Source organism: Lolium rigidum, chromosome 1, assembly GCF_022539505.1.
Source record: "Lolium rigidum isolate FL_2022 chromosome 1, APGP_CSIRO_Lrig_0.1, whole genome shotgun sequence".
NCBI lineage: Eukaryota > Viridiplantae > Streptophyta > Magnoliopsida > Poales > Poaceae > Lolium > Lolium rigidum.
This window is the reverse complement of record NC_061508.1, coordinates 235,202,322-235,213,695: the sequence shown is the minus strand read 5'-3', so window position 1 is coordinate 235,213,695 and position 11,374 is coordinate 235,202,322.

Here is an 11,374-nt window from a genome sequence, read left to right as displayed (position 1 = left end):
AAAGTGGCTGGTGACGGAGCACACCAAAATGGGGGTAATGATGGGCTCAAGTTTTAGAAGGTGCTAAGCGGCGAATATCAAATTAGGAATGGTGTAAGTCATCGTCTTGTCATCGATGCCATGAGACCAGGTGGCTCACATGGCACATACAAATGATGGTTACTAGAGGAAGTCCCGAGTAATCAAAACACATGGAAGCTCGTAAATTTCAGCCCTTTAGACTAGTCGGGTTACCTTTAGTGTTGTAAAAAAATTACAAGAAATTATATGGTGTTTCTCTTCAATTTTGCATGCATGCTTTCTCTTAGACTATGGAGATATTAAGAAAATGAATCCTCACATGCATATCCTATTTCTTCTAATTGTTAGGAATCAATGATAGCCCTGTGATTAAGAGTTCACTTCACAATATGGCGGCGGTCGATATTTCTTCTCCGTGTTTGTTGTCACATAATACGGTTTTATCATCAAGCTTAGAGACAATAGGTGGTATTTTATTTTAAGACACACGTTCTACACATTTATGCTCTTGTTTTTTTTCTATCAAGTTAAGTTTTTGTGTTGGTCCATACGATGGATGCAAGATACTACGTGCTTGGTCAACGTCTTGTTTTAGTGATAGTATGTAGTATTTATACCAGTTTGATTCCTTCATAAAAAATTAGTCGTCCAAAATCCTTATGACGGACAATGTTAGGATATTAGTCGATTGAGTTACGTATCATCTTCCATGAATTTGCAAGTGGTACGAGACATTTTGGAAAAATCCAAAATGTTAGCTCTGATTTGAAGGGTTTGATGTCGAGAGGTATATGTTCATGGCCAAACTGACAAGGCCAACTCAAGGGGTGGCATGCTCAATACATACGTATATGTGCATGACCGGAGAAGGACGTGCAAAGTTTTCTCTTTCAAATTATCTAGAGCAGGATCACATTGTCATAATGATTGTTTAGTGTTCCATAGGCGTGGTGTTTGCGCGGTTCTACACGTGTGGGTACGTCTACATTTTACTTCATGTTTCAAAAACAGCTGGAAAACACGGGTTTTTGTAAGAAAAAAGTATCAGTAGTACTAGTGTAATATTATAAATTCTTTTTCTATATGTCAAATTTATTTCCAGAAACCCTTCATAATGAGGACTGACTTGACGTGATGATAAATTTACTTCTAATGAGCCACCTAATATAAATGAAATTCATTAATAACAATTGAAATAGGTTAATTATAAATTAATTATGGGCCAACTTTTACAAAAGGTCAATTAGAAGTAAATTTGCTTGAAGAAAAAATTGAGCTTATCTTCGGTGTCTAATCGGAGCAATATTACATCTACATTAAATGGTAGAAAAATATAGTATCTTATAAGAAGCCTTGAATTAATATTTTCGAAACAAAAGAAAAAATTGTTTTTCCAGGATATATGTAACAATTTTCTGCTGCTATATTTTCCTTCTCGAGTAGTTTATATATTTCAATATTCCCTACATTGTCTTCGCCATTCATCAAAACCATAGTCGCCTCCATTGATCTCAAACTTCAAAGCCATCGATTATTCCAACATCGAATAATAATAACCATGAGAACCACACTCCTCCTCGTCACCATTACCACTCTCATTTATGCCGTTGCAGTGCCCGCCATGGGAAACCCCGATGATTGGTCCAAGATTATTAACATCACCAACCCATACATCCAGGGGCTCGGCAAGTGGATGGTGACGGAGCACACCAAAATAGGGGGCAATGATGGGCTCAAGTTTCAGAAGGTGCTAAGTGGCAAATATCAAATTAGGAATGGTGTAAGTTATCAGCTTGTCATCGATGCCATGAGACTAGGTGGCCCACATGGCACATACAAAGGATGGTTACTAGAGGAAGTCCCGAGTAATCAGAACACATGGAAGCTCGTAAATTTCAGCCCTTTAGACTAGTTGGGTAACCTTTAGTGTTGTAATAAATTTACAAGAAATTATATGGTGTTTCTCTTTAATTTTGCATGCATGCTTCTCTTGGACTATGGAGATATTAAGAAAATGAATCCTCACATGCATATCCTATTTCTTCTAATTGTTAGGAATAAATGATAGCCCTGTGATTAAGAATTCACTTCACAATATGGCGGCGGTCGAAATTTCTTCTCCGTGTTTGTTGTCACATAATACAGTTTTATCATCAAGCTAAGAGACAATAGGTGGTCTTTTATTTCAAGATACATGTTATACACATTGATGCTCTTGTTCTTTCTATCAAGTTAAGTTTTTGTGTTGGTCCATACGATGGATGCAAGATCCTAGGTGCTTGGTCAACGTCTTGTTTTAGTGATAGTACTAGACCGTAATGGCACGCGTTGCCCTGCCCGTCGTTTTTTACGACCATATGGTAGACATTCAATAAATTTCTGAAAAATCTATCCATTTTAAATCATGTCTTAATATAGATGATTTACATAGTTAAAAGATCAAATGTTCTTGAAATGGGCACAATATTTTGCTAAGAAACACAGTACTTCTTCCAAAAAGTTCAAATGGTCACCCGAATAACATTGATTAGATGAAAGATACAATATTGTGTTCCTACTCACACAAGCAAGGAAACAAACTATCTAGCATAGTGCAAACTTGCATATTTAATGAACCTCAATATATGAAATTGTTGTTTGATGAGTGCAATCCAGTGCCTGGGACGAATAAACCTACAGAGTACACATAAATCATCTAAGAGGTCATAAATTAATATGGAAGGATTCATTGCAACCTAGGATGTGAAAATAAAGAAGTGCAACAAAACCAAGATACTAAAAATTACAACACATTCTACTAAAGAAATCTAACATGTACTTATATATTAAACTCCCCTTGTATAACCCCACAAAAGATGATCCATTTGACAGGGAATTCAAGAGTTAAAAAAAAAATGAATTTTCCAGAGATTAATGTTGCTTTCCCAGCTATAACAATGGATGAATACAACAAAAACTACTTCGTGTGACCAATCAAATGTGGTTTTCTAGTTGTAGACCTACTAAAATGAACATTGATTTGTGGAATTTGGAAATTTGAAAATGAACCAACAAAATTAAACATGGGATCATTGCAATTTATGTCAACCAAAATATTGTCTCCATAAATGAAGCTAAGGAGGCAATTCGTTTCATGGCAATGTAATGTTTCGGCCTCTCATTCTAATGTGACCTACCTTGTGTACATCGAGATTCAACATTAGAACATTTTACAGGTACATAAAGAACTTCTTAATTGTGAGACAATATGCAATGGGTCAGAAATCAATTGCTTACCTAAAATAGAAATTTCTTACAGACAAGATCATGTCTTTATAGCAGTTCCCCGCTTCCAGATATGGAGGTAAACAATTTTGTAAGATGAAATCTCCTACAGTAAAAGGGTTAATTAGTCAAACGCTAGTACAATTCATGTGATTTAAACAATGCCACTGAAATTTATGAACTTTGAAAAATGTCACTCTAATTTTTGCATCGTTTATATAGATGCCACTCTAGCCATTTGAGCTCGCTTTAGGTAAAAAAAATGTCACGTATTCATACCGTATATTGTTCAGGACGAAATTGCCTGTAGCTTCACATCTCCAGAAACATCCAGCCCCGCAGCCTCTTCTTGCTCCAGTGTTCTCGTCACACTACAGCCACGAAGAACCCTAGCAGGGCACTGCTGCCACAGCCGTTTCTTCTGGCGCTCCCAGCACCAGCTGTTACCGCACCACCCTGCACCCTTAATTACCGCCATTGCTGCCCCTACTCTGTCATATACAGTCAATCATAAACATATAGTTTGAGTAGATGTAAATTGTGAACTCAGGCTAATTACACGAGACTGCAAGCAACAGAAAAAAAAAGTATTAGCTCTTAATATGGGACCTTGGGACCTAGTGCACATGTTCTAAGCATTGGAATTTATAACTTAGCTGACAACGTGAAGTTATATTGCAGACGTGTGTAAGCCAGCATGGTCCATCTATGAATCTGCAAAGCATTATAGCTTGCATTGTTGTCAATCGGGAGGCACAAATTCACAGTAACACAAATCGATATGTACAAACAAGAGTGCATCAGCATAAATTATAATTATTTTGTTCTGCTCATCCACTTGTATTGCCAAGGTAATGGGAAATTCATGCTGAAAAATTAAATAGGAAGAGTCACACTAATCAATTCTCATTTGCACATTTCCTAAAGATTTGCTCTGCAAAATAAGATTGTGAACAATTCTGCGTATTCCGAATGTAGTCATGCACCCCAGCGGTCATGGAAGAGACTTAATATTCAGGGCGGCTTTGCTTGCCGTATATGTGCAAAGTTCCATGATGATTCCCAGAAAATATACCATCTACATGACAATAGGAGAAAGAAAACTAATATTTTTGAGAATTTTCCGGTGATGAATTCCAAAAGTCATGGCTGCAGGATTCAGTAAAGTGAGAAGCCAACATACAATTTCTGACGGCAGACGGGCTATATTGTTTGGCCCTTTGAGGAAGCCGTCAGTTTGTTCTATCCAGTGGAAGTATGTGCATCAATAAAATACTCAGGAGATGAGCATACAAACAATCAAGTCAGTAGTAAGAAGAGGCCAGCCAAAAAAAACTTTCCTAGATATTGAGCAGTGAGTTAAGAGATACTACTACCTGTATCCTTGAACCTCCTTCTATGTTTGCCTTGAGATTTTTTTCTGCTCCCCTCTTTTGCCTGCACACAACAAACTTACATGTGGTTAAAACGATCACACCAATCAATTCGAATATTTTTCTAACTCCGTTGTCAACATCATAGAAGATGGTTCAGTGGAAAGATATTCTCGTATAATAGGTGGGATGTAACCTACCCTGTTCAGGGCCTTAGGCTCGCAGCGGTGCAGACATGCAGACACTACTCCTCGTCAACCCTGTGGGGATGTGCCGTCGATTTGTCGTGAGAGAACTGATAGCTCCTCCTAGATCCACCTCGCATCTGGAGGTTAAGCCACGACCACCAAGGAGATAGGGAGGAAGCGCCGTGGTCGTCCTGTACGGAAGCGCGCCTGCGGACGGGTGCCCTCGCCGGCCCACTGTTGTAGGTTAAACTCGTCGATGTTCCATTATCATATCCCCATCAGATCACCATCCGTCGTTGTGGCCTCCTCCCATAGGGTTCGTGAGGCGAGAATGGGGTGGTACCGTAGAATTGAAAGTGGTCTTTCTCTTGGTGGCGTTGATGGAAGCAGTGGCGGAGCCCCTAGGTTTCACCCTAGGCTGAGATCCGGAGGAGTGGGGTGCGTGAAGCTCTTGATCCCGAGGAAGAGGCTTTGCCGATTCACCAGAGAGACGAATCGTCTGCTTTATATTTTTTCTGAGCGGAAACGAATCGTCTGGTAAGGTCGGCAGGCCGGTCTGTTTGAAGCCCAAAGTGCATAGGCCTTTCAACCGTTTTGCGGCCCAAAATTTGTGCTGCAGCCTAAGTCAATTTTGGGAGTAGCAGCCCTAGAACGAAAACGGGCCTGTAGGACGAGACAAAGGCCTTTTAACGGGAAACAATGAATGTTCGGAAACGAGATGGCTGTTCGGATCGCTAAGCACGTTTTGGTCCGTCATATTGTCGGATCGGACGGCTCACGAGCTCAAATTGCTGCGGAGAGGTTCTACTAGTTCCATTATACTGTTACTTAATGTAGTATTTATACCAGTTTGATTCATTCATAAAAAATTAATCTTTCACAATACTTATAACGGACAATGTTAGGATAGTAGTCGATTGAGTTACGTATTATATCTTCCATGAATTTTCCAGTGGTACGAGACATTTTTGGAAAAACCCAAAATGTTACCTCTCATTTGAAGGGTTTGATGTCCAGAGGTATATGTTCATGGTCATACTGACAAGGCAAACTCAAGGGGTGGCATGCTCAATACATAGGTGTATGTGCATGACCGGATAAGGACATGCAAAGTTTTCTCTTTCAAATTATCTAGAGCAGGATCACATTGTCATAATGATTGTTCAGTATTTCATAGGCGTGGTGTTTGTGCGGTTCTACACGTGTGGGTACGTCTACATTTTACTTCATGTTTAAAAAACAGCTGGAAAACATGGGTTTTTGTAAGAAAAAAGTATCAGTAGTACTAGTGTACTATTATAAATTCTTATTATTTTGATAATCCTTTGTCACCTAAGATCGAAATTATTTTTCTATATGTCAAATTTATTTTCGGAAACCCTTCATAATGAGGATTGACTTGACGTGATGATAAATTTACTTCTAATTAGCCTCCTAATATAAATGAAATTCATTAATAACAATTGAAATAGGTTAATTATAAATTAAATATGGGCCAACATTTACAATAGGTCAATTAGTGTAAATTTGCTTGAAGAAATAAATGAGCTTATCGTCGGTGTCTAATCGGAGCAGTATTACATCTACATTAAATGGTAGACAAATAGCCTTGAATTAATATTTTCCAAACAAAAGAAAAAATTGTATTTCCAGGATATATGTAATAATTTTTTGCTGCTATATTTTCCTTCTCGAGTAGTTTATATTTTTCAATATTCCCTACATTGTCTTCGACCTTCATCAGAACCATAGTCGCCTCCATTGATCTCAAACTTCAAAGCCATCGATTATTCCAACGTCGAATAATAATAACCCTAAATACCATGAGAACGGCACTCCTCCTCGTCGCCATTACCACTCTCATTTATGTCGCTGCAGTGCCCGCCACGGGAAACCCCGTCCAAGATTAAGAACATCACCGACCCATACATCCAGGGGCTCGACAAGTGGCTGGTGACGGAGCACACCAAAATGGGGGGCAATGATGGGCTCAAGTTTCAAAAGGTGCTAAGCGGCAAATATCAAATTAGGAATGGTGTAAGTTATCGTCTTGTCATCGATGCCATGAGACCAGGTGGCTCACATGACACATACAAAGGATGGTTACTAGAGGAAGTCCCGAGTAATCAGAACACATGGAAGCTCGTAAATTTCAGCCCTTTAGACTAGTCGGGTTAACTTTAGTGTTGTAATAAATTTACAAAACAATTATATGGTGTTTCTCTTTAATTTTGCATGCATGCTTTCTCTTGGACTATGGAGATATTAAGAAAATGAATACTCATATGCATATCCTATTTCTTCTAATTATTAGGATTCAATGATAGCCATGTGATTAAGAGTTCACTTCACAATATGACGGCGGTCGATATTTCTTCTCCGTGTTTGTTGTCACATAGTACGATCTTATCATCAAGCTAAGAGACAATAGGTGGTATTTTATTTTAAGACAAATGTTCTACACATTGATGCTCTTGTCTTTTCTATCAAGTTAAGTTTTGTGTTGGTCCATACGATGGATGCAAGATCCTACGTGCTTGGTCAACGTCTTGTTTTAGTGATAGTATCTAGTATTTATACCAGTTTGATTCCTTCATCAAAAATCAGTCTTCCAAAATCCTTATAACGGACAATGTTAGGATATTAGTCGATTGAGTTACGTATCATCTTCCATGAATTTGTCAGTGGTACGAGACATTTTGGCAAAACCCAAAATGTTACCTCTCATTTGAAGGGTTTGATGTCCATAGGTATATGTTCATGGCCATACTGACAAGGCTAACTCAAGGGGTGGCATGCTCAATATATAGGTATATGTGCATGACCGGAGAAGGACGTGCAAAGTTTTCTCTTTCAAATTATCCAGAGCAGGATCACATTGTCATAATGATTGTTCAGTGTTCCATAGGCTTGGTGTTTGCTCGGTTCTACACGTGTGGGTACGTCTACATTTTACTTCATGTTTCAAAAATAGCTGGAAAACACGGGTTTTTGTAAGAAAAAATTATCAGTAGTACTAGTGTAATATTATAAATTATTATTATTTTGATAATCCTTTGTCACCTAAGATCGAAATTCTTTTTCTATATGTCAAATTTATTTCCGGAAACCCTTCATAATGAGGATTGACTTGACGTGATGATAAATTTACTTCAAATTAGCCTCCTAATATAAATGAAATTCATTAATAACAATTGAAATAGGTTAATTATAAATTAATTATGGGCCAACTTTTACAAAAGGTCAATTAGAAGTAAATTTGCTTGAATAAAAAATTGAGCTTATCTTCGGCGTCTAATCGGAGCAGTATTACATCTACATTAAATGGTAGACAAATATAATATCTTATTAGAAGCCTTGAATTAATATTTTCCAAACAAAAGAGAAAATTGTATTTCCAGGATATATGTAATAATTTTTTGCTGCTATATTTTCCTTCTCGAGTAGTTTATATACTAGATGACACCCCGCGCGTTGCGGCGGGAAATCATGTCAATAACAGTTGTGCTCTAAAAAAAAGACCATTTAAAGGGACTATCGAGCCAATAAACTTAGTAAGCAGCAACGGAGACTTCATGAGAAATTACAGTGTACTGGAAATGTGGAAAATTAGACACATGTCATATTACTCTTTTCCGTTGAGCTGTAAACATGAAGTAAAAAAGTAGGTACTTACCGTATTGCAATTATTTTTTTGTATATAAGAGTAGTTAGGCGATTGATCCTGAATTGTGCATATCCATGTTCTGCTCCGAACACTACTAATATTACAGTTTCTCTCCATATTCCAATAGGAGTATAGGGCCCATGAGATGATGAGCAAATACTTTATTTACAAAAGTGAATTTACAAAAGATACTAAAATAGCCAATGATGGAGCACTACTTATTTAATGATGCTAAGTGGAAATAAATCTCATCCGAAAATTCAGATACAACACAAAAGGGAAGAGAGTCATCCTGGGTGGCTAAAATCTAGCCGACTAATAGCATAATACCTTAAAACTTCAGCACGTCTACTAATAGCTCATCCATCCATAGCTAACAGCCTAATACTTGGGTTTGAATTACCCAAAATGGTGATGCTTAACTGTGTTGGATGCAACAGAAAGTAAATGCAAAATTGTAGAGTTTTAATATTCGGGTCAAACTATTCTTCCTTTTGGTTACGCAGATGTGTTATCATAGCAAGACTGCAGTTCTTGGTTCCTCCTCTGCATACTGAGATGAAATAAAAAGTTCAAATAGATTAGAACTTGCGAAGCACTAAGCATCAAGCAGCATGTCGTAGAACGTGAGTATGGAAGAACTCATGGACTGAAGCAAGTGTTGTTCATGTGAGAGACATATCAACGACCCACTGTGATCAACAGCATCTCAACGGTGATGAAATAAACTACATCAATACAGATTTATAAGATAAGTATGAGATTTTTATGTAGAAAACATGCTGCAATACATGGTTATATAAAAGCTGTTACCAACTGATTACTTCAATGTGTGTGGATCTGGGATTTCTCTCCTTTCATGGTCGCTGTACACTTCACTTTTCAGGTTTTGTAGAAGTGGTGACTCTCCTCTCCATGTTGTACAACCAATAAGCAACATGAAAACAAAATCAGAATTTACTATGATAAATAGTTACAGATTGAGCATGACATTTTTTCATAATAACAACATGGGAAGCCATATATAATGAAACATAAGCAAATAAATTTCAGGAGAGATTTGAATGGAACAAATACTGCAACGACAAAGAGTAAGAAAATAGAAGACGCATGTGCTAATTCAATGTAAACTAAAAGTAAACAGTAAGAGATGAGAGTTTTTGTACCAATAGAAGCATCTCCTGTTGACCAGTGTCCGTAAGCTGTAGGCGTGATTGTAGCTTCTTCCTCCTTGCTTGAGCGATCAGTATGCACAATCCATTGGAAATTCAATTAAATCGGAATGGGATTCAGCTAGAAGCAGGCACAATCCAGTGAAGATCAAACCAAATCGTGGTGGAGGCAAAACGTCGAGCAGTTTGGATCCGGCGAGCAACCTAACAGATTAAAAAATATGAGTGAGGGGATTTTAAAAGAAGAAAGGGGAAAAAGAAATCTGCAGCGGACAATTACGAAAGGGAGCCTTGTGGCAGAGATGGCGCCGCAAGCAGACCCCCACTACTTGGTTGTCGACGGCAACACAGGTAGATTTTTATACATGGAGGTGGAGGTGGATCAGGTCATCTCAGCAGTTTCTGCATAATGATGAATGGTGGAATGCATCGGGCGGTTTCTTAAGCATTTGTGGCGAGGAGGTGGAGGCATTACGTCGCATAGAATTTGTGGCGGCGATGGAAGAAGGCGGAGCAGTGGTGGGGGCGAGATCTGTGGGGAGACTCCGCGAGGAAGAGGAACAGAGTCGGTCACCCTTTTCTTTTCGCGCATGCACGTAGACATAGGTCCATCGGGGATATGGGCCGGTGCCATCGGTCGGCGACGCGCGTGGGCCTGGCCACAAAGGTGATCCGTACCAGCGTCTGGCTAGAGGAAACGTCCCATACATGGACTGGACAGGAACGTCCATCGGTAGCGTTCTAACGTGTCAGTATGGCGAGCGAATCCTCCCGTACGTCTGCGAACAGCGCGGGGAGGTCAAATTTCTTAATAAGCCTACGTGGCTCGCTGTGAGAGCAGAAAAATGGGCCCAAGTATTAAGAAAGAGAAGATTTCAATATTCCCTACATTGTCTTCGCCCTTCATCAGAACCATAGTCGCCTCCATTGATCTCAAACTTCAAAGCCATCGATTATTGCAACGTCGAATAATAATAACCATAAATACCATGAGGACCGCACTCCTCCTCGTCGCCATTACCACTCTCATTTATGCCGCTACAGTGCTGTTATCACCAGAATTTGACCGGATCAGAGGTGGGCCGCGATTAAAGATGGGCTTGAAGAATATACATGGAAGAAATATATGAATCGGCCTTATATGCAAAGTTGGGCTAGTTTGCCCGTGTATCTGTAATATAGTAGGATACGTGTCGATTAGATAGAGTTTGGCTCGTGCCCGGTTGGGATTATTCCCACGTTAGAAAGTCTACGGACTATAAATATGTATCTAGGGTTTATGAAATAAACAACAATCACGTTCACCACAAACCAATCTAGGCGCATCGCCAACTCCCTTGTCTCGAGGGTTTCTTCCGTGTAAGCATCATGCTGCCTAGATCGCATCTTGCGATCTAGGCAGCACACGTTGATGGCGTGTAACTCACACGTTCGTTGGGAACCCCAAGAGGAAGGTATGATGCGCACAGCAGCAAGTTTTCCCTCAGAAAGAAACCAAGGTTTATCGAACCAGGAGGAGCCAAGAAGCACGTTGAAGGTTGATGGCGGTGGGATGTAGTGCGGTGATACGTCCAATTTGCATCACTATTTTATATAATAATTTGCTGTTATTCATTGATATATTTCATATTGGGACACAATACTTATGTTATTTCATCTATTTTGCATGTTTCATGATTATTTGGAGAT